We start from the raw sequence: 24,810 nt of genomic DNA on the forward strand, positions 1-24,810 counted from the left end.
AACGGGTCTTGATCCTTGGAGCACAGCAAGAGTCTAAAGAGACTCAAGAGGAAATCCATGGGGACTCCACAAAAGCAAAAAGGACGCCCATCAAGCCGGGGATTGCTGGCTCTTTAAGCTGGAGCTCATTTTCCCCTCAATCTGTATGTACTTGTCAGAGACTATAACTCCATTTTCAGAAGAACTTTTGTACCAACCGTCATCTTTCTGCCACTTTAGTAAATTCACTCCACTCAACTAACTGATAATTGAAGTAGAGCAAGAATAGGAGCTCTTGAGCAACAGTATTAGATAAACATTCCAGCCCCTCAGGTCACCTCTGCAACCCGAAAGGAAACAGAATCAGCAACCCTTTAGAGACCGAATTTCCTTTTGATTTGGGAAGTCGAGAACTCGAATGATAAAACAGATGTTTAGGACAAAATTAGGTTTACTTGCACTCAGTGCGTCTCAGTGACTTGGGTCAAGCCATGCCTAAGGTCCATGTACGTTATAGCTCATCGTGTTTAAAGTATTTTCAGATAGAACATTGCTCAGCCTTTCTCAGTGAATCTTCTAGTTCCTGGCTCCCCCGGCTATCAGGAAATTCGTTGTGCAGCATTTTCCTGTCGCTTTTAACTCCGTTGTTCTCTATACGAGAATTTCCTGATTTCTATAAACAGGTCAGTTTTCTGAATGCAAGAATTAGTGATTAAGTTTAGATCGTAGATATAAGCAGCAAAGCTTCGATTTATGCTTACAAGTTAATAGTATCGAATCTTAAGCTTCCTGTTTCAGCAGCTCCCATCTAGAAGATGAGTGGAAGAGAAGAGTTTTCAAGAATGTGTCTGCAAGTGGCATTTGGTTATTCCCTGACAAAACTGGCCCTGAAAAGTGGTAAAAGTGCACATATCTAGTTCATTGAACCTATGTAATAAATGGGATCCGTTGCCAGGAGCTTACCTGAAGCCTTTCCAACACAGAAGACTTGGGAGAACTTCTATAAACCATCAGACGAGGACTCCAAGGAAGATATAATTAGAAATGGAATTATAGCATAATGATTATATCCTAAGCAGAGGAAAGACAAGAAACAGAAGAGATATTTCTTTCAAGAAATAATGATTTTCTTCCTTTTTGAGGGCTTCAAGCCTGTTTTTTAAAATAAGGATGGACACCCTCTGGTATTCTATTCTTAGCTCCTCTGACATTTATTTACCCTGATGGGTTAGTTTGCTGCTTTTTTCTGGAATATTTCATTATATTTGAGGTTTCTAAAGAACAATTCTCAACTCCTAAGAGCAATATCCATTAGCTAGAAGTGTTTGATGTGTGTTAGCATCCCTCCGATCATAATCTAACCCTTTATTGGCAAGGAGACCGAGAGGGATTCTTTTTTCCTTAACTAAAAGGAAAGATGGGATGACTCTGAGAAGTGGAAACCTGCCCACGAGGAGAAGTGCAGTCACTTCTGAGCTTAGGAGCGTAAACGGGTTCGGAAGGGAGCGGCGATGCTTCCAGTTGGTTGCAAGTGAGAGAAGTTGTTGCTTCAAACTGAACATAATCCCTACTGCTTAGAGAATTACGAGGCTCACTGAGTGGTCTTACCTAGAAAGAGTTGGAGGTTTCCCCCTCGGTGCTGTTGTTCCTGGGACCTGGGAGTGAATCTCTCCTCTCTCCACTCCCTTCCCTCCCTTCCCCTACTTAAAGAGACCTGACAACAAGCGTTTAGTAACAATTTCCTGCTTTCTTTCAACTTGTTTTACCTTCGATGCTTGTACATGCCTTGTAAAGGTAAAACTACGGTGACTTCTAGTAAGTTCTGAGCAAGTGTCCTAGCAGGATGTCTGCACAGCTTATGCCGATGACACGAGGAGCAAAGGAGAGAGCCTAGTGCAAGCCAGGATGGACTCGGAGGGCAGGTAGTACAGGGAGCATTTCTGTTGTGCTCCAGCCTGTTCACAGTCATTATGTCAGTCAATAGAGCGCTGTCTAAATCAGTCTCTATTGGACGGGGCTTGTTTTATTTGCCCGTTTTACTTTCTTTGCAGCACACCACCGTAGGAGATGGCAGACCCCCATGTTTCTTTCTAGAGAAATACTGCAACTATTCATCTTCCCACTGGGGAATGTCAACAAGATTAGGAATGTGGACAGCTTTCAGAGTCTCCTAGAGAGGAATGTGGACAGCTTTCAGAGTCTCCTAGAGAGGAATGTAGACAGCTTTCAGAGTCCCGTAGACTTTTCCCCAAGGGCAATAAGGAAAGACTATACTTGGGCTCCCTTCCAAAACAGTCCAGAGAAATTTGCCAACATTAAATTAGGATTGCCGTGCGATACAATAAATGGGATTATTCACTTATGTGAAGTCAGCGGGGCCAGAATTATAGCAAATTGTCTATAAAGGTCATCTTGCTAGAAAGGGTTGAACAATGATCTCGAACTTGCACTGAAATGGCCCAAAATACAGAATACATCCCTGCTGTCTATCAGGTACAGCTTGACGTAACTTACTCTTGACGTGTTCTCCTTTTGTTTCCCCAGTGTGTTCTTTAACGATGATGTGATGGAGCTAAAATGCTTTCTTGCATGTACCAACACACTTAGAACTCCGCAAACTTTTTGCAGGAAATAGATCTAGAGCTGCCTATGAAACTTCACGTGATGGCAGACGACTCTGACCCAAAGATTTTGACAGCATTACTTGAAAAAATGGGTACCCCCTAGAAAAGCCGTGCAGGCAGAGTTTGAAATTAAGAATGATGATTATTAAGAACCGAGGAGGCCAACTCGAGCTTCGTTGTATCTTTAGTGCTTAACGGTGTCATTCACCGAGAGATGATGAATGGTGGAACTCATTTGCGCTCAAGTCAAATAATCTATCAACAGGTGTCAATCAATTAAAGTTAGCTCTACAAAGAATGGCGGCTACAAACATTTTTCGCTATGTTTGGCCAGAAAATCCGTCTCTTGCTTCTGGTCTCCCTCCTTGCAAGCCTGAAACGTCTACCTATGGCAGAAATGCTTTCAGGTGCAAAATCGATCAATGGGCAGTAACCATTTGAAGCAAATAATGAACCCAGAACCTGTTACATGCAAATATAATGCACAAAGCATGACATTTCTATGAGCAAAGTAACCATTTTCTAGGAAAACATTTCATTTGAGTCGGTAGGATACTTCTATCCTGTGCTGACACCTCAGAGTCTGTGCATATGAGTGCAGTTACCTTTCAGAGCTCACATGTCCTCCACAGTAGAGTTTTCTTTGAATAATCCACAAATAGCGACTGACTCGAAGTTTCATTTTCAAGCTCAGAACATACCTCCTTTTTAATCCGTCTGAGATTATGCTGGCACACACACACACACACACACACACACACACACACACACACACACACACACACAGAGTGTCCAAGTGCCAGAATGGGATGGGAATGGATACGAGTCATCTAGGATTGTGCCATCACTGAAAAGTGAAGTAACTCCTCTCTACTCCTGGTAATGGACAGAAATATCTGTGAAAGGATTTTTGCTTCCTTCACCGTTGGCTTTCTCCTCTGGCTCCTGCTTTCTCCCGTTACCTGCTGGATTTTCCAACTAACACTCGGCATGGAGGAGATGAGTCTCCTGGTTCCTCACCCTGCCAAGCTTTTCTCACAGTGAATTTGGAGGGATGCTGTGGCTGTTCCAGAAGGGAGGTCTAGGAACAGGGACTAGGTCTGGGATGAAATTGCTGAGGGGAGCCCTGGGTAAGGAAATGCCTTCAACAGTGCAGGTCAACACCTTCTCTGCGGCTTCTAGTCTTAGAAATGTGCTCAGAGCATGGACGGATGAAGTGACGTGCCCTAAACACATAGCTAATCTATGTCAGGAGGAAGGCTTGAGGGCAAGTTCCTGGCTTGCCTTGGAGACCGGCTCTCAGTACACTATGCCCACTGAGGAGAAGAAAGGAGAGATTTTGGACAGAACAGATAGAAATAGCCAAAGTGCTGCTGAACTTCTTCCTCTCTTTGCCTTCCTTTCATGCTGTGTAGACGCAGAAAGTAAAGCACTGTCCTGGCGAGGACAGGGAAGCGTTCCCCATCGGATGCCTTAGGGCTGAAGATCGCTTCAATATACCCAGCTTCAGTTCAGTCTTCCCATGGCCTGATCTCTGGCGGCTGGAGACTTGGGAAATGATTTTGCTGGCTTCAGGCACTGAGACAGTGAATTAGACTCTTACAGAAAGTTGTCACTAGCCTCTGATCCCCTCAGCCTGTTCTTTGTATGTCATTGTGGGGTTTCCACCCGAGTACCCTTAACAGGGATGCTTCTGAAGGTACTTCCGAGAGGAATAGGGAGCTAGAATGCGGAGGAGTGTCCACACAAACCCTTTCTGCCCAGTGACCTTTCCACGAAATCTTAGACCTCATTTAGTGAAGCATTTTCTTTTTTTGACATGTTATTGCTGTGTCCATTAACCGGTACAAATTCAATGACAACTACCGTGGCCGGTGGGGCAGCAAGATTAGAGTTTTTAAGGGAGTCGTCTGTTTTGGTTTATTCTGTGCATCAAATGCAGGCATGTATAATGGATATTTTCTGTAGTCCTCTCTAAAATGGAAGCTCCAAGCGTTACCATCTAAAGAGAAAGGGCTGAAATTCTCTGGGACTGAGGCTGGGCTTGAACAAGCTTCCAGATCACCTTGATTTCATCTTGCTTCCTTTGAGCTTCGCATTTTGTGGTTGTCTGTGTCGTCGCCCGAACTTTATTTTGTTCGAGAAGTAAATTCTCCCCACCGTATTCATAGTGGGTTTGACGTGGCACCATTCCTATAGTGTAATTTCTCTGCTGTGAAGGCTTAAAAAGGGTTGGGCTCGAGTTGAGTGTCTTCTTCTTTTTCTTAGTGAACTGCGTGCCATTAACACTGGGTCCCACCCAGGAAGAATGTCTTCCGACAAACATAAAATATCAGTTATTTCCCATGAAGCGAAAGAAAAATGCGTGCTCGTAGCAGAGACCAGAACTACCTGCGCTAGATGAAATCCGTTTTCACCTGAGTAGCAGCAGTATAATTAGTAAGAAATAAAAACGTCTACAGACTTCGTGAACAGACAAGGACCCCGCGATCACGCAGTTTCTCGTGGGTCACACCTGCTTGTACAAGGTGCACCTGAAGCAGCAGGGAAGAGGCACCATTTCATAATGGCGCTTCGTTCCATCACGCATGTTGCCTTTCATGTTGCGTTCAGACTCCGTTCTGGAGAACGAATTGGCTTTCGGGCTCAAATCCCATTCACGGTGCCAGGAAACAAGCCCTTCTGCAGAAGTCGTCGGTTTTCAGAGAATGATCGCTGTAGGGTTGTTCATCCCCTGTAAGAGTGAGCGAGAGGCAGAAGGTGAGGGTTCGAGTCTAACCTGGACGACAGAGAACAGATGAACTCCCAAACCCAGGTGAAACGCTGCTTACCTCTTACGTGAGTTCTTTGTTTAGAGGACTGAAGATCTATCTGAACTCATGATGGCACGTGACTGAGAGGAAGCCTTAGCCACAGAGATGCCAACAAATTATACTTTCATGCCCGAGAGAAAGGTTTAGCCCCCCCAAACCCCAGTGGGTTCCTTTTACCCATAGGGTTTCTTCTAATAGCATTATAGTTGGATATGGATGTGGAGGAAGCTGGTTGGCTCAGTGAATAATGCTGGGTCTGGAATCAGGAAGACCTGAGTTCAAATTTGGCTTCAGACGCTTTATAGCTGTGTGATCCTGGACAAGTCATTTGACCTCTGTTTCCCTTCTAATCTACTGGAGAAGAGAATAGCAAACCACCCAGGAGACCCCTTGAACAGTATGATGTAGGAGATCACAAAGACTTGAACACAATCGAATGACTGAACAAACAGGACTGGGAAGATGATCCTGAGCATCCTTCTTGGATCCCACTAAGGGGCATGGCAATAACTAAACACGCATGGATGGAGAGCGAGCGCACTGGGGAAAGGCGAGATCTGTCGAGGGGGTGGGGGGAGAGAGGTTGATTCTCCGTGTCCCACAGAAAGCTATAAATACCTCTAAAGATCCTGCTTCATCAGGATAGATTCTTCCGCCGACCTGTAAACGTGAACGCTCTCCCTGTTGTTGCTGAGGCTCGATTGAAAGAAAAAGATTACCTGGTAGTCAGTCAGCTTTTCGGGAAAATCGCCCAAGCTGGTTCTGGTGCGAAAGACCCAACAAAGGCATCGCCGGGTCATACTGTCAGCCTTGTTAGCTCAGGGGACTGGAACACCCTACAGAGTTCATGCCCGGCGCTTTTACCGCCCAGAATTTCCCTCCGGTGCCAGTGAGGCTCTCGGGCACACCGAATGAGGAATTAAGAGGAAAGCCGCTGTCTTGAAATCATCCAAACACGTGGCACTAGCGGGGATAAGGAGATTTCTTTTGCCTGCTGACACATTCCGAAGTAGGCGAGTCTGCAGAAGAGGAAGATGAAATGCTGGTCTTGAACTCATGAAATGGGGCTTTTATTCCTGCTTTCACTTTGGCTCTCCAAATGACCTTTCATGTGTCATGTGGAGTCATTTCCTTTTTTCTAACTGGAATTTATCCTGTTGGTTAGATTCATTTATTGTATATTGAAAAAGAATTTTTTGAGGATTCATAAGAACTTTAAAATTCTCTTTTGTCTTTTTTAAGAAGTATTCCTAATAAGGGGGCAGCTGGGTGGCTCCGTGGATGGAGAGCCAGGCTTAGAGACAGGAGGTCCTGGGTTCCAATCTGGCCTCAGACCCTTCCTAGCTGAGTGACCCTGGGCCAGTCACTTCACCCCCATGGCCTTGCCCTGACCACTCTTCTGCCTTGGAGCCAATACGGTATTGACTCTGAGAGGGAAGGGGAGGGTTAAAAAAGTATTCCTAATAGAAATCGTAGGAGAGGCGATGATGCTGATGGAGTTCGTGGCAATGGTAGTAAAAGCACAACCACAAAGTATTTTGTTTTAAAGTGAATGCGTGGCAATGGGAGTTGGAACTTTTAGGCAATCACTTTTTATTATTTCATTTTTTCAAGACTTTTAGCTACTTTCTGGGTAAATTTTCGCAGGATTAATGTTTCGATGATGCAGAAATACTGTCCATCCTAGATGAGCCTCCCAAATCCAGCTTTATTGTGGATTAGAATCCATTGCAGTGGCTTCTTTATAGACAATTCACTTTCGTGACGCAGTGTTGAGAGAGCCTATTAAAACAGGCTTGTTCTTTGTTTTCATGCAGAAGCAAGAGTCAAGATGGCTCGAGTTTTATTGCAATAAGCTGCTGTCATCGCAGGTTTGAAAATCCGTCACAGAAAACGGGCATTAAGCTTGTAGGAGACTGCGTTGCGGACGACAGAGTACGCAGCCCTCTCTCTTTTCTCACCGCCATCGGCACCCTAAGCACATGCATTTTTGGATTTTGGTAGCAGGGGGCGAGGAGGGGGGAGCGCCGTAGTACCCCCCAATGATGACCAGTTTCCTCGCTTCGCCCAAGAGCATCATACGGGTGTACAAGCTCAAGTCCATGGTATATTTTTCCATTGGCTTATAATGCATAATGAAATTATTTCATGATCTATAAAAACGTCGGGGCCATTATATAACTAATTACATTACATTATAGTGTAGAACCGCTACTATACAGCTTACCATAAACCTACGGGGAGAACGATTCATTTGACAACTTCTTGGGTGATTAAGAGGAGCTCCTGTAGTTACTGCCTCCTACCTCTACTTCTCCCTTTGCCAGGATTTAAAAAGCAATAGCAGCTACTTCCAGTGGAAACTTTTTCAAAGAAAGGCATTTGCTTAAGGAAATGACCAAGAATAGCTGATCACTCCCATTCATCTAGACTTTTTTTAAAGACTTTTCTGTGTTGTTCTCTTTTCCCCACAATTTTCTCACCCCCTTGAGCTTGCTTCCTCACGTTCTCCTTCCCCGTCACTGTCTGTCTCTCTGTGTCTCTGCCTGTCTGTGGCATCAAGTCTCTTGCTGGTTTTCCTACTATTATAGTGAATGTGAATAAGGGATGAGGGTGCTGAATGTGTCTCCAGAAAGAGAAGGTGTCTGTCCTACCCTTGGCGGGTTAAGTAGCCGAATAAAGTCAATCGGTAGCCATCGGTTCTCTCTCTGCGTATGAGTTCTGAAGCAATCATTGGCAACTCCAAAGTCCACAGTCACTTCTTCCCTCTCTTACTTTTATTTTAAATTTGCCGCAAGATAATTAGGAATAAATTCTAAGAAATTCATTATAAAGAATAGGATTTCATATAGGAATTTACCACTGCCCACTGATAAAACTGACCCCACGTGGAGTGGACCGTCCAATTCGTTCACACTCCCATTTCAAGTGGCCACTTTTGCTTATTTTGACCCCTCCCAAAATAGGTGTTTTAAAGCCAGTGTTCACTGGGTAGGGCGGTCCGTGCCTGTGGCTCTGAGAACTGGGAAGGCTGAGGCTGGAGGGCTGATCACTTGAGCAGGAGAACTCCAAGCTGGATAGGGCTTCTCACCCAGGCCAGCATGAATATGGTGAATCTTCCAGAGTGGAAAGTCACCAGGATGCCGATGGATGTATAAAATGGGCCAGGACAGAAAGAGAGGAAGTGTAAGCTTCCTTGCTAATCAGCCCTTGGATCTGACCCTGAATTGTTTCTCCACGGGTGACGTAAAGAGACCAAAATCTCTACTGTTTTTCAGAGAATTGTGGAATTTTAGTGCTGGAAGGAGCCTGAGCTGTCCTCTATTCTGACCTAAATCCTGTTAAAAGCCCTCATTGTAATATAACATAACCAAAATCATCAGTTGTCTTTCTGGTAGAGGGAAGCAACGAGGTGGAACCACATTCTTCTTTTGGGTAGCTCTAATCACTGAACGTTTCTTCTCTACTACAAACCCTATTTCTCTCCCTGCCCCTTCCAGCGGGGCTCTGGGCTCAAGCAGGACAGCTTTTATCCCTCTTCCTTCCAAATGACGGACGGCTCTTCGTAGGCGTGAAGATGCTCTCGTGCCTTCCCACTTCCCCACCTCTGGAGCTGGACACACACGAGTCCTTCCTCCGAGAGTATTTCTTCTGGAGTATGCAGTCATGTCTTGGTGCTGCTGGTTCCACTCTTCCTAATTCTGTAGGTCTTTCCACGGATGTGTAAAGAAGTACTGTTCTGTGGGCTGCCATTAATCCATCATCTCCTCCGTTTCTTCTTCTACCAGCGGAGATCCCAAGTCCTCCAAAGAGCCTCCTGTCAGTGGTCATAGTTGTTGGAGAGCTTCCTCGACTTATTTTCCATTTGTAAAACGTTTCACAGTTCACATATGGAAAGGAGTGAGCGCAGTATAATAGAATGAGGACGTGGCTTCACCCCCAGGCTCGGAGCCTTCTAGCTCGGTGACCCTGGTCCAGTCACCTCGCTGTTCTGATCTCCGTCCCCTAATGTGTTCCGGCTCACTCTAAACCTGTAATCACGTAACTAAAGACAAATGCGAACGATGCCCCGATGACAAAAAGAATCTTTAAAAATTCTTTAAAATTAAAATGTAAGCTTTAGGCAACATACAAGAAGAGTAGAGAAATTAAAAAAACCCTCCCCTTCAGATCTGTGCCATTATAACGCTATATATATGTATGAAACTATAGCTATCAAATGATATAGCTGAACATACATCATCTGTGCTGGCCAGAGGATGTATTACGTGTGAAGCAAAGAAACAGCTAAAATGTATGTCTGCGTATGCATTATGTGTCTATACGTATTTGGCTGGATATTGTGACGTAGCCGTAATTTTGTACACTCACATCGCTAGAGTCAGATGCACATATTTGCACATATGTGCACACACGTGTCTCGGCATTCATTCGTATACATTGAGGCTCACATCCAAATACGAGCCTACAAAAATCCCCCACATCTCACAGGAGGGTTAGATGGTAGCTGTCATAAGCAGGTCACCTTGTCCCTCAGCAAATCAAAACTAGATTAAATATTATCATTGAAACATTAATTGAGGTCTCACTCGTTCATTAGTTTTGAATCCCATACTATGATGGATTGAAAGGAGTTTCAGATAGAAGGGAAGGAAACTTTAATGCACATTCTGTGAGGGACGGATGGACAAATTCTCAAGGAGTCAGTTAAAGCTTTGACGCTATTAGGTCCTTACCCCCGAACACTATGGCTTTCTTCTCCTTCATATGTCTGTATTGTTCATATACCTTGAGTAGTTTTTTTTAAGCTCACAAATTGAATTAGGAGAGGGAAAAAAAAGGAAGAAAGGAAAGATTTTCCCAAGGTATTTGGACAGGAAGGGAAAGGAAAAGTAAGAATAGCATTTAAAGAGGATCAACCAATTAGGTGAGACATTTATTTAGTTTTTGGTGTGTTTCATGAATTGTGCTAAATGCTGGGGATGCAAAGAAAAAATTTTAAGGTCCCTGACTGTAAGGAGATGAAAATCTATTGGAGATGAAGCAGGATGTATGTGTGTCCACAGAAGAAGGAGGGTCTGGTGAGATCATGTTACCTTTGAGAGTGAAGAAGGCAGAGAAATGGATGCAGCTTACCTGAGAAGGGGAGGGAGGAGGTGATGGTGAAGAGAGCTTGAATGCTCCTGCCGATAGCTGTGTTGTTGTCAGAATGAACAGGGCAAAAGCATAGCAGTGCTGAGCACAGATGTGCAGTGGAAGCAGCGTGGCGCAGGACATTCACAGGTACGGAGCTGGGAATCAGGAATGTCTAGTACATCCCGTGGATGCTCCCAGCTCCAACCAATGTAAAGCTCTGGATGGTCCTCCATCACTGAGAGAGCACATGTTTTATACCATGTCGTTGGATCTCATCAGACTTTATTTCCCCACTTTGTAATGGTTAAGATGAGGAATTATTTATTTATTTGTTAATAGCTGTTCAGAACCTTTTGAGCCTAGTTGTCTATGGACCATTGCCGTAAAAGGTGCACTAGATGGCCAAGATTGCTTCTTCTCGATTATCTAGGAGGGGGGTTGGGCCGCCCATGCTTCTAGCTGTGTGTGGGTTTAGGAGATGTTTTGCTTAGGAGGAGAATTAATTATTACCTCTTGACTAGCTCCCCTAGGCTCATGCTCTTCTTCCCAGTTTCTCCCTTGTAATTGTGACATTCTTTTTAGAGAGCCCTGCCCCGTCTTGGGTTTGGTTTTCCATTCAAACTTTTCATTCTGGATAGAACGACAAGAAAGAGTAAAATCTACCTGAGGTACCACCTGATGGCACACAGGAGTTTTCACAAGCTTCTGGGATTGTTCTATGTCTATGAGAGTCCAGATTCACTTACTCTCTGTTTGGAAAGCCACAAAACATTTAGTGTGTTCATTGTTATTTCAACAACCCGGCTAGAAGTTCCCAGTGATTAGACAGAAGATCTCTCTCTCTCTCTGTGTCTCTCTGTGTCTCTCTCTGTCTCTGTCTCTCTGTCTCTCTCTGTCTCTGTCTCTCTCTGTCTCTGTCTCTCTGTGTCTCTGTGTCTCTGTCTCTCTGTCTCTGTGTAGTCTCTGTCTCTCTGTCTCTGTCTCTCTCTGTCTCTCTGTCTCTCTCTCCTCTCTCTCTGTCTGTCTCCATATATATATATATATATATATATATATATATATATATATATATATATATATATAGTAGGTGGTGCCTCAGGTAATGATCTGTGTTTCACATCATTAACTACAATATTCTCCTGGATTCTTTCTCCTCTCTGGGTTATTCTTATCTGTCTCTCCCCCTTCGCTGTCCATTCAGTCTTTACTTGTTTATCATCCCTATCAGGTCCTAACTTGCTGTTCACTTCGGCTCCCTCCTTGCCCTCTTCTGCCCTTGTCTTCTCTCCCTACTTTCTCTCTCTCTGAAGCTCATCTATTTCTGTGTGTTTCATTATCATCTCTTTGCCGATTCCTGCCAGATTGATATAGTGAAACAGTCAGCTCCCTGATCCTCATTCCTTCATTGGCAAATGACGTCTTAGACATTTTGCATTTCTCTCTCTCTCCCAGTTCCCCAGATTCATCACAAACTCAACACATTCCAAGAGAAATGGTTATCTTTGCCCCGAGACCCCCCAACCCCCTCCTCTTCCAAATGTCACTGCTTCTCTCAGTGGCAGTGTCACTCTGCCAGTCTCTCAGGTTCATTACCTCAGCAATGGCCTCGTTCCCTCTCTCCTCCTATCCAGTTTTGCACTCTTACCATTTCTGCCTCTACCACGCTTCCATCTGACCTTTCCAATCACACAACTACAGTCTTGATTCCGGACCTCATCGCTTCTCGGTTACAGTATTTCTGTGGCTTGCAAGCTGGTCTCTACGTCAAGTCCCTCCCATTCCAGTCCATCCTCCACACTGTGACCACAAAGTGGTTTTCCTTCAGTGCAGATCTGCTCACATCACTCAACTTCACTGGCTTTCTATTGCCTGTAGGGCAAGAAATAGACCTTTCTGATTATAGACCTTCGCAACCCTGCCCCAATCGATCTTTGTAGCATCAATGAAAATCGCTCCCCTTCTTGTGCCATGATCCAAGGCAACAGCCCTGGGATACCTCTTTTCCTCACAAAATATACACTATCTCCTGTCCATGCACTTTTGTACTTGCTCTTCCCAGGGCTTGGGCTGTCCTTTCTCATCACCTTTACTACATAGAATCCTTCTCTTCCCTAAAGATACAGCTCATGTTCTTTCTTCAACTTAGAATTTTATTGATTCCCCCACATGCTAGTATTCTCTCCTCCAAATACTCTATCCTTACTTGGCATGTATTTGTTCTTGTGCATAGGAGGTGCTCAATAAGTACTTTCTGATTGATTTCTTTTTATCTCGGCATTTTCTCCTCCCAGTTTGCTAATGGTCACAATCCTCAGCAGCAGCAGAACACGGGTAGCCTCCCTTGCCCTCCTTCCTAGTGGTCCCCTATTGGCTGAGTCTTTCTGAAATCATTCTCTCTTAAAATGCATCTTGTGGTTTTCTTTTAAACTTCTCTATTAAAAAAAAAAAGCTGATGGAGGGAGAACCTGAGCTGGCAGCCAAGATAACTGGGTTCTACTTCCAGCGACGTCCCTGTATACTCGTGTGTCCTTCAGAAATCAAGCGGAAATTGCTTTCGATCAGCTGGATTCCTGGCTCTGCCTTGATGGAGTTTTGAAGTAAATACACGAAATAACTAAAGAAGATTATACAAATTGTATTTCTATTGCTAGATAATATGTGAAAGTATGGATGTATATATTCTTAAACACGTATATAGCCATCTATATCCGAATCTCTATAAATATAAACTGTAAATACATACGACTAAAATATGAAAATGCTAGTATTTCTGTTGCTAGAGATGTGAAAGAAATACACAAATATATACTTAAATATAGGCATAACAATATCAAAGTGAACCTCTATATATATACCCAGAAATATATAAATATACAGACTGCTAGAGAAAATGACAAAGTCCCAAAACAGAGCTATGGTTTTCCTCCAAATGCTGTAGAAGGAATCGCATCTTCGTAAAAGACATCGTATACGTGTAGCCATGAGTGTTTTCTGAAGTGCTTGGAGACAGAACACAATGGAGGGACTTTCCTGGGTGCCAGGCAAGGAGATTCCTAGAAACAAAACTATTTTTTTTTTCAAATAAAGTATCAACCGTAGCCTTATGTTACTGGCATGAAAGGTTTGAGCCCCATCATGAGTCAGTCCTTGATGAGGTTTCAGGGAAGAAGAAAGGAAGATGAGGTAGCAGGACCAACATGATGCCAAACGTCTAATGGGATGGGGCAGCCCGAGGTTCTTCCCCCCAATGATCTCAGTGAATGAACTGTAAAAGCACTTTTCAAGGACAGATGAGCACATATGTAGGAAAGCCCTTGATGTCAGCTTGGCTTCTTTGCTTACTGCTTTTCAGGGTTAGTTAGTGCAGTCCAGGCTGGCAAGTGAAAATACAACCTTAGAAGCGAATTACCTCTTCCAGGGAGCCACAGGCGCCCAGTGATCAGCAGGTAGAACTCTAGAGTGCTCTTTCTTCCTCTGCTACCAGTTTGTCAGATGATGAGGCAGCTACCTACCGTATCACTCTTTGTCTCAGTTTATCCAGTCATGAGGGGAAGAAAGGAAAGAAATAAAACAAAAACGTGGGTGCCTGGCAGTGACAGAGCCAGGAGGCATCTGAAACTTGTCAGTTGTTTGTGGGACCTTCATCTAATACAGAGAGCACTGGGGAGCGAGGGCCACGAGGGAATGCAATTCTATCACACCCTTCTTGATGACGGGAAGGAGAATTGCTACCCTATTCAGGGGACTCGTGGTTACAGAGTTTTTGCATGGAAAAGAGTACAGGTTGTTGTTTTTCATAGTGATATAGGGGCAGATTTGCAGCATGGACTCAGCCAGGGAAGGAATAGGTAATGCTAGAGCTCACAAGTGTGAGAATATATAAATGTATATATATATGAATATATGTATATATGAATATATATGTATTTATAGCTTAGGATCTCTGCTACTTTAATTTTATTTTTAAATTTTTATTTAATTAAGAAAAATGTTCCATGGTTACATGAATCATGTTCTTTCTCTCCCCTCCTTCCAATCCCCCTCCCATAGCCAACAAGCAATTCCACTGGGTTTTACATGGGTTATTGATCAAGACCTATTTCCATATTATTGATAATTGCACTAGGATGATCGTTTGGAGTCTACATTCCCCCATCCTGTCCCCATCAACCCATGTGATCAAGCAGTTGTTTATCTGCTGTGTTTCCGCTCCCACGGTTCTTTCTTTGGATGTGGATCTTGTTCTTTCTCATAAGTCCCTCAGAATTGTCCTGGGTCATTGCATGGCTGCTAGTAGAGAAGTCCATTACATTCTATTGCACCACACTGTATCAGCCTCTGGGTATAATGTTCCTGTGAGAACATCCTTGACCATTCTGACTGCCATTCAGAAAGTCAGTTGTTGGACATGATCTGGCAAGATGAGGTCCTTAAGGATGCTGTCTTGACACGTGTCTGGGTTCTGTGAGGTGTTCAGGGAGAACTGGGTGAGGGCTTGCTGAGCCCTTTCCGGGGCTGCTCATCCACCTTTGGTGGCTACTTTTCACTCAATTCCCACTCATGATTCCAGAAAGCTATAGCATCCCCAGCAGCTCCACTCCAGTAAAACTGTCTCAGGAGATGTTCATGTTTAATGGCAGGATTGCATCCAGGTCCCCATCACCCTTCTTACACTAGGTGAAGGGTAACAGGCAGGATTTGAACCCATCCATGACTTAGGGGGATGTGAATGGATGATGAGAACAGTTTGTTCCAACATCCATAAAAGCTGCCGAAGCAGGTACTGTGGCATTCTTTGAGTTTAGACTTGTCTTGCCACTGGATTTCCATGACACTGGAAGAGAGAATGAAGCTGCTGCTGATGCAACTCTACCACACTTAAACCCAGTTTGCACTCAAATCAAGATGACACCCCATGATATCACTGATCCCTTTTGAAGACAAATGGTGCACAATAACAGCCATCAGCCAAGAGAATCCCCAGAGACAAATGTCTACACCATTTTCCTTATGGATGGGAAGCATTCCTAGCAGTGCCTGAGTTAAACTGGGTGTTAAAAAAGACTACACCCTACTACACATGTAGATGTGAACTTTCTAAATGCAAAATGGATTCCCTAGCTATTTTCTATAGCCAAGAATCAGATCAAAGAGAATAATAGTTTTGAAATCTGAAGGTGGTTTACTATTACTGCTTTATAACACAGTTTAAAATCTGGTATTGGTAGACCTTCTTCTTTTATATTTTTTCCCATGAATTCATTTGGTATTCTTGATCTTTAGTTTTTTCAAATGAATTTCATCATTTTTTCTAGCACAATAAAATAATTTTTGGTCATTTCATTCCATGGCATTAAATATATAGATTAGTTAAGGTAGGATTGCCCTTTCAATTATATTGACTCTGCCCACCCCCAAACACTATTTCTCCAATTATTTACATCTGACACCAGGGTTTTGTTTTGTTTTCTTTTTTTTTTTATCAGATATACTCCCAGGTATTCTATACTTACTTCAAATGCATTATCTCTTTCTATCTTTTCTTGTAGGACTTTGTTAGTCATATAAACATGCTGATAATCTATCTGGGTTTATTTTATATCCTGCTACTTTGCTAAAATTATTGATAGTTTCAGCTAATTTTTAGTTGAATCTTTGGCATTTTCCATATATACCATCATATTTCTGCAAAATATAATATAAAACAACGTGGATGCACCCAAGATCAAAACAGTGGCACATCATTGTAAGCCGGTGAGACATCCAGGATGTAAAGATCACCAGAGCCATGAGAGGAGCTGAATGCTGGACAGACCACCAATTGGTTAGAGCGACTCTTCAAATGCACATTGCGCCTTGCCATCCAAAATGCGCCCAGACAGTTCTTGCATTTTACAACTTGAGTCGTCTTAGAGATCCATCTTATTTGCAAACATTCCAGTCCTGCCTGGCTGTCTGCCAAGGGACCACTCACTGGAAGCTCAACCGAGAAATGGAACCAGTTCAGAGACGCAGTGAAGGAAACATCAAAGGCAGTCCTAGGCCCAAAACAATGCAACCACCAGGACTGGTTCGACGAGAACAACACTGCTATTGAAGACCTATTGAGCAAGAAGAACAAAGCCTTTATGGAGTGGCAAAATAACCCAAACTCTGCTCCTAAAAAGGACAGATTCAAGTCTCTCCAATCCATGGCACAGAGTGAGATCAGGAAGATGCAAGACCGATAGTGGGAAAAAAAGGCAGAAGAAATCCAGCATTTTGCTGATATGAAAAACTACAAACAATTTTTCAGTGCCCTCCAGACTGTCTATGGGCCATCAAAACCCACCACAACCCCCTTGCTATCCTCTGACGGTGACACTCTCATAAAAGATAAAAAAGGCATCAGCAACAGGTGGAAAGAACACTTCAGTCAGCTTCTCAACCGACCCTCTTCAGTTGACCAAAACGTCCTTGACCAGATCCCCCAAAACCACTCCATTGAACAACTTGACGTCCCTCCTTCAATAGAGGAAGTCCAAAAAGCCATCAAACAAATGAGTGCAGGCAAGGCACCCGGTAAAGACGGGATCCCAACTGAGGTGTACAAGGCCTTAAATGGAAAGGCGCTCCAGGCATTCCACATAGTGCTGACCAACATATGGGAAGAGGAAGACATGCCCCCAGAACTCAGAGATGCCTCCATCGTAGCCCTGTAAAAGAACAAAGGCTCACGAGCAGCCCGTGACAACTACAGAGGCATCTCACTACTCTCCACTGCTGGAAAGATCCTCACCCGTGTTATACTCAACAGACTCCTGTCATCTGTTTCAGAGCAGAACCTGCCTGAATCACAATGTGGCTTCCGACCAGATCTCAGCACCATCGACATGGTCTTCAAGGTGAGGCAAATGCAGGAAAATGCCTTGAGCAGAACCTGAGTCTCTACATTGTCTTCATAGACCTGATGAAGGAGTTCGACACAGTGAACAGGGACGCATTGTGGGTGATCCTCAGCAAGCTCGGTTGCCCAGCAAAATTTGTCAAACTGATCCATCTCTTTCATGTCAACATGACAGGGGAAGTCCTATCTGGTGGAGAGACTTCCCATCGCTTCAGCATCTCCAATGGTGTGAAACAAGGCTGTGTCCTCGCTCTGGTACTATTCAACCTATTTTTCACCCAAGTATTATGACATGCTGTGATGGATCTAGACCTGGGCGTCTACATCAAATACTGACTGGATGGCTCACTATTCGACCTTCGCCGCCTGGCTGCAAAAACAAAGACAATAGAGAACAGAGGTGCTGTTCCAACCTGCTCCAGGGAGGCCAACGAACCAGCCGTGCATTACAATCGACGGCACGCAGCTTTCTAAGGTCAACACTTTCAAGTACCTGGGCAGCACCATCGCCAACGACGGGTCCCTAGACCACGTGCCAGGATCCAAAAGGCCAGCCAGGCACTTGGGCGGCTGCGCTCCAAACTCCTCCAACACAGCGGTGTAAGCACTGCGACGAAGCTCAGAGTGTATAACGCAGGGTCCTCAGCTCGCTCCTGTACGGTGTGAGACATGGACATGAAGTGGGCTGGCATCACACCAAAGACACTAGAACTCGCTGCCTCTGACAGAAGCAGCTGGCGAACCCCCATTCACCAGGCCACTACCTTTGAAGATGAGCGACGTCGACGTCTTGCCGCTGCGCGTGAACGCCGACACCAGGCCACAGCCGCACCTCCCGTAACAACTGGCGTCCCAGGCCCCACGTGCCACAGACTGTGCGCCTCAGCCTTTGGGCTGCAAAGCCACAGAGGGTACATCATAGATGAAACTGCACAAAGACAGTCATCATTCTCGGTCACCAAGAGACGACCACTCTCTGCAAAAAAGTTTTTCTCTTTGCCCATTATGATTTCTTCAGTTTCTTTTTCTTCTAATTGGTATTATATTTATAATATTATATTACATAATATTGACGATAATAGGAATCCTTATTTCACTCCTGGTCTTATTGTAAAGGCTTCTGGCTCATCTCCATTGCCAATAATACTTGCTATTATTTTTAGCAACTGTATCATTTAAGGAAAAAATCCATTGCTATCCATGCTTCACAGTATTTTTAATAGGAATGAGTGTTGTACTTCCAGGTACAAATATAGATAAAATAATGTGGACTTAAAAAAACGGTAGATAGTTGGCGTGACATAGATAGTCTGGCCTGGAGACAGAAAGACTCCTCTTTGTGAATTCGAATCTTGTCTCCGACACCCATAGCTGGTGCCACATGTCTCTTAACCCTGTTTGCCTACAAAAAAGACAAAAAAAGAATCTGAAGTCATCCTATTAAACATGCTTACTTAAGTGTCATTATTTGCGTAGCCAATCAAATTATCCATAGGAGTGTCCTTGTGCCATGTGCCATGATAATATAGAAGTGAGACCGTCCCTGCCTTCAAGGACCTTGCATTGAGCAGTGCTGTGATATGTCCACAGATATGTAAATAGAGGCGGAATACTTTCTATCCTATAGTAAAAGGGGGTGCTGTGACTCATCAAAGACCTCTTGAAGGCTATCTCACTTGAGCTGGGCACGTCCTGATGGATCTAGTTGTCCATGTAGGGGTTTGGATCAGGGAATCGAATTCTCTTCATAGAACTTTGAGATTCCCAAACAAAAAGGAAAAGAAAATCTTTTGCAGGTGATGGACGTGCTCACGGGCACCTTGTCAAGGGATTGAAGGACAACTCCTGAGCCTCGGCGCACACTGGTCCAATCTTCTTTCAGTGAGGAGTGGAAGAGGCTCCCTGAAAGGAGAAGTAGTTGCCTGGAGATGGTGGGTCAGAGTCTTTGGGCTAGGCTCATACAAGGGACTTCACAGAGGCACAGGGATTTTTTTTTTTTTGAGGAAGAGCGTCCAGAGACCAGAGAATGAGAGGAACTTTTGATCCCTGAGAGAATTGTTCATGTATCTCCTACTCCTACCTCTGAAATAAACCCTCCACCTTTTCTGCCCACCTCAGCCCCAGGAAGGACAGCAATGGAGAAGAAAAGGGAGCACTTCTCCCTCTAAGAGATGGCTGTAGCATGAAATAGTGGTGCATTAGCCAGAAAGTAAGCCAGACTAGCAGAGACCTAGACCTTTCCTCATCGCTGACATTCTTCATTCCAAAATGTACAACTAATTGAAATTTAACTGCCGTCTTGCCGCTGCACTTCTGTGTGTCCTGGAGGAGTCTGTGAGCCATCTCTCAATTGGATCTCCGGTTTTTCTGAGCCACTCTCAGATTGCTGGCTGGGTGAACCACCTTTACCACGAGACGAGGGACGTTGTTTTAGTTGGATTCGACATGTATCATCAACTGGGAAAGAAAAGCGCGGATCTGCCACTTCTGTTTTGGTGAGTCACTAGGAACGTGGGACTTATTTAAGACTTTGGTTTCAGAGGAGAAGCCATATTTTCCCACATCTGAATATGGAGTCAGCTCTCAGGCAGGGAACATTGGAATAGAAATCAGGGTAATAGCAGAGTGTGTATGACTCGGTCTATTCTTGGATTGTATCAAGGCCAACAAACAGAGGCTTGGCAACTTCAAGATTTATTTTAAGTACAAACTCAGAGATTTCCAGTTATTGTAACAATTGAGTTGACTGTTGAAGTCTTCCAGAACCTTTCTTCTAAAATATGCACATGGAAGGGTGATTTGTTGTAAAAACCTCACCGTTTTAGAGAGCGAATTCCTCTCTAAATGGCAAAGTGTGCCCTGCTCACATACAGAGAATCAGTTAAGGTCATTCAAGAAAAGAAAAGTTGTACCTATTATGGAGAAAGGTTTTCTAAAGGTGGTCAAAGCAATCGCGTATTTTGGAAACATAATGTTTAGAGCCTTACAGTAAGCTAAACTAGGGGGACTCTTATTTCATTAAAGCACGAGGCAGAATTGATTATCTTGTTGATTTTTAATGTCTCTCAATAGTTCTCGTGTAAGCATCGTGTAGTGAAAACAAAACGAATGGCTCGAGTCTTACTGGCTCTGTGGATAGTCGTGCCCTTTGATGTATGACAGGCATCCTTTCACATGACCTCATTAGTCCAGAGCTCGTTACTGACCCAATTTGAACAAGACCTAGAGGGTGGATGGCTTTCAAGACCTCAGTTTTGAGATGTCAATGTGTTATGAAGTTCCTTTTCTTTTTTCGTAGCTTCATAGTGACTATTGCAGCGCCCATTGCCTCACGTCTAAAGGTGCTACATTTCCACTCAGGGTTCTCTGGTACCTTCAGGAAGTTGGGGTTCTACTCTGCCTTTGGCTCAAATCCCTCCTGATTGTTCCCCAAATTTTAAGGGTTCTCACTCTGATTAATTTTTACAAAGGAATATTTCCTTAAAAAGTATAGCAAGAATAAATGTCTTCTCAAAAAGCCCAAAGCAAGGGATATAACAATAGCCATTGTACCATCTTCGTCTCTGGTTAATGGAGCGGAGTTGGGTTTATAGTTTAACTCAGTTCCTATGTAGAATAGACCCTCCAAGTGTCACACCCCCAAGTCCCCCCCTTTTTGTGTCTTAGTGCTCCGGCTTCCCAGCACTTCTCAACTGGGCTCATAGCGATATATGGCATAGAATCTTGGCTCTGAGATCACTACGGCTTCCACTCCCGGGTCCAGGGATGCCACTCCATGCTCCAGGAATTCAAAGGGACGACAGACCAGACCAGAACCCATGATGGGGAGCCAAAGGCTTGCGGGGGAGAGAGAAGGTAGCCTTTTCCTCCTTAGCGTACGGATGAACAACACCGTTACTCCTGGACACCCCTGGACATAGAGGCAGATCCTGGCCCATTCTGGCCATTAAGACACAGCCTAAGCCAGCTGGTATCTGATTGAAACAGATTACTTCCACTTACGTGGTAGAAATATACAACCTTTCTTTTCCCAGAAGCAGATCTTTGCTATTTCCCACAAGAGAGACTCCATTTTAGATAGGTTTATGCCACGTTACGCTAGCTAGTTAAAATGGATAGGAAGGTGAGGCACTGTGTGCCATTAGGAAATTGAGGGAGAAACAAGGTAACTGACTTACACAGAATCACATCCTAGTGTGATCTGAGGCTGAATTTGAACTCAGATCTTATTGACTTCAGGTCTAGAGCATTATCTTCTGTGCCACCTAGCTGCCTCAAGCAAAGAGACAGATGATAAATCTAGAGCTGTAAAGTACTTTAAAGCTGGTCTATTGCAACTGTCTCATTTTTCAGGTGAGAAACTTGAGGCTCAAAGAGATTGTGATGTTGGCCAAAACTCTCCAGGTAGTAAAAGGCAAAGTCGGTGTTCATACTAAGATGCAGAAGGTAGAGCCAAAATGGTGGAGTTGTAGGAAGAAATTCAGGTGGCTCTCCTCCACTGTTCTGTATAGATTTAGAAAATGTCTCAGACCATATATCGATTAAGAAAGTCAAGAAAATCAAAGTGAGTCTTAGAACTCTCTCAATTTACAGATGAGGAAACTGAGGTTCAGGGAGTAACTACTTTAAGGTGGAATTTGCATTCAGGTCTCCTGTTTCATCATTATGGTTTTCATTATACAAATTGATTTGGAACTTCACTCAGGATTGAAGCCAATTTCTCTTGGCTAATTGTGTTGGCACGTGAAAGTTCTAGACTCTGTAATAACCTACCATTTTTATAGCCAAAGAGTAGTTGGAAATCTCGTTTGAGATCTCATGGAATTTCTGATCACTTTGAGGAAAAGGCTTGACTTCTTTGTCCTAACTCATCAGATAACTGGAATTTTTTCTTTAATTCTTAAATTATGGAACTTTAGGATGACATCCTCCTAGAAAAATGTGATTTTTGTCATTCAAAGAGTTTGAGAGTCCCATTGTGCATCTTTTTTTATTTCTCCTTGAATAGAATCACACTGAAAGCAATTAAAAGATCATAATACAAAGGAAAGGTATAGGCAAAGTTTTTATAAAGATAATCATATGTGTGTTGAGTAAGGAAAGTGAGGGTGATGTATTGAATTTTGCCTTTTAAAATGAAAACAGAAAAAATCAAATTTTTTCAAAAGGCAATAGAGAGATACACAGCAGGGGACAACATATTACCAAGGAGCTGTGCAGGAAATATAGCACCTAGAAAAAAAGTGGTAGGCTAACCATGTGTTAGCCAAGAATAAGGGATATCCAGTGGGCAACCAGTATACCCCACTGGCATCCAGGCAACATGAAGAAATTGAAAGGAAGGCCACAAGCTTTCTGTATAAAGGATTTTTTTTAAAGGATTGTTTCTCTATAAAGGATTTTTGTTAAGCATAAAAAGATGTGAAAATGGGCTCTAAGTGGCAACATTGGAAGGACCACTTAACATTGATATGGTTTATAAAAGTTTTGAAATATAACATTTTATCATTTATCATATAAAATATAACATTATCAAAAACAAAAGTTTATCATATAACATTTTAGTCTTCATGATTGAGCCCCAAATATACTCTTATTAAATGAAAAGTACTTTATTTAGACTTAAACTTAGCTGTTTCTGAATCTTGACTCTAAATAATTTAAAACAAAAATTTTTTAGTGATCGTTAGGTTTGATGCCTTGAAAGATAAACACAGAAATATTTCTCAAGTCATACTTTCTTGTTAATTTTTTTTGTTAAGCATTGGTAATACATAGCTCCCAGAAAAGATCCTCTCATTCTCTATGTACACACACGTGCATATAATGTGTAATTAGAATCTGCTATCCTAAAACTATGATCCCCAGCCAAACTACGATTTCCAGCACCCTACTCACTTCCTGTCCTTACCTGCTGAGGTGGACAGGATATAAATTTGGTGTAGCCCTGCCTCTTGCTCCCTTTCCTTCCTGTGGTGGAGCAGGGATTTGGGGGCAGGTAGAAAAAACTTAGTCTCGTGGTTCTGTTTTGTCAGATAATAAATTTTGTAAAAATAATGTTTGAAGTATTGGACATTAACTCTTACATATGCATATATAATATACATAAATGTGTTTACATACCAAAATATATGCATATTTATTGTTCTAATGAATAGATTTACAGAAAATATTTTATATCTCTTCAAAGGTTATTCTTTTGCTTGGTTGTACCAATTTTGTACACAATGTAGTTTGTTGTAGAATTTGGAGAATTAGAATTAGGAGATCTTAGTTCACATTCCAGCTGTTTGAACTTACAGGTAAACTGAGGGGATAGGGTTATTTTTTTAAATTAAATTAATTATTTCATCATGTTCAATCCTTGCTGATCTCATTTGGGGTTTTCTTGGCAAAGCTACTGGAGGGATTTGCCATTTTGTTTTCCAGATCATTTTCCAGATGAGGAAACTGAGGCAAACAGGGTCACACAGATAGGAAATGTCTGAGGGCAGATTTGAACTTGGGAAGATGAGTGTCCTTGACTCCAGGTCTGGCATTCTGTCCACTCTGCCACCCAACTGTCCAGGTTGGGCTAGATTATTTCTAAAATTATGATTGCCACCTTTTTCAGACAGCTTTTAAGCAAATAAAATTTGCTTCTTCTCAGCATGAGCCACACACTTGAGGGAAGATCATAGTACCTTTCTCAACTTTCTTGGGGATTTTCATTGTTAACTCTCTCTGTGCTTACTTTATTAAGGTAGTTTGTAAATGAAATGTTGCTCCTTGTCTCCATCACTCTACATGTGTATATGAATGAAAGGAGACAGATGGTAAGGAAACGCTTAACACATGCTTCTTGAGTTTGTTACCCCAGCTTGTGTGCCTTCAGATTTGTTCCAAGCAATACCCATCATCAAACAAGTGATGTGGGATGTTTTGTTATGGAAATATTGCTCATGTGCCAAAAGCAAGACATTTCCAATCACATTTTCATTTGAAAGAGAAGCACTTTTTTTCTCTCTTGATATGTTTATTGTTCTGAAGGCTCTGCTAATTATGCACATCAGCTTGTATTCTTTCTCAAGGAGATGGAAAAGAATCATGTTTTATGAATATTGTTCCTGGCTTCTTACGGTTTTCAGGACATCCAGAGGAGGACGTAATAGTGGCATGACTGGGTACCTGTCTTTGTTAGAGTCTCTTGAGTTCTTGTTGCCCCACCTCCATGTTTTCCCTGGCATGTAACATTATTTCCACAATGGCTCTTATGATGTAAATTCTGCTATATAGCGTGTGATCTTCAGAAATACTTAAATGTGCTTTCTGTTCCTCTAGGTCAGATTTCTTTCCATCTCAGTCTATACTATTCAAGCAAAGGGTAGTCAAT

The 24,810-nt window shown here is 43.0% G+C and overlaps 1 protein-coding gene across 1 annotated transcript in view; it reads left to right on the top strand.

Moving 5' to 3' along the window:
* Window positions 1-24,810, top strand: part of ST8SIA4 (ST8 alpha-N-acetyl-neuraminide alpha-2,8-sialyltransferase 4) — a 121,807-nt gene that overhangs the window by 76,124 nt on the left and 20,873 nt on the right. The window lies entirely within an intron of this gene.

This window comes from Monodelphis domestica, chromosome 3 (assembly GCF_027887165.1).
Source record: "Monodelphis domestica isolate mMonDom1 chromosome 3, mMonDom1.pri, whole genome shotgun sequence".
Classification (NCBI taxonomy): domain Eukaryota; kingdom Metazoa; phylum Chordata; class Mammalia; order Didelphimorphia; family Didelphidae; genus Monodelphis; species Monodelphis domestica.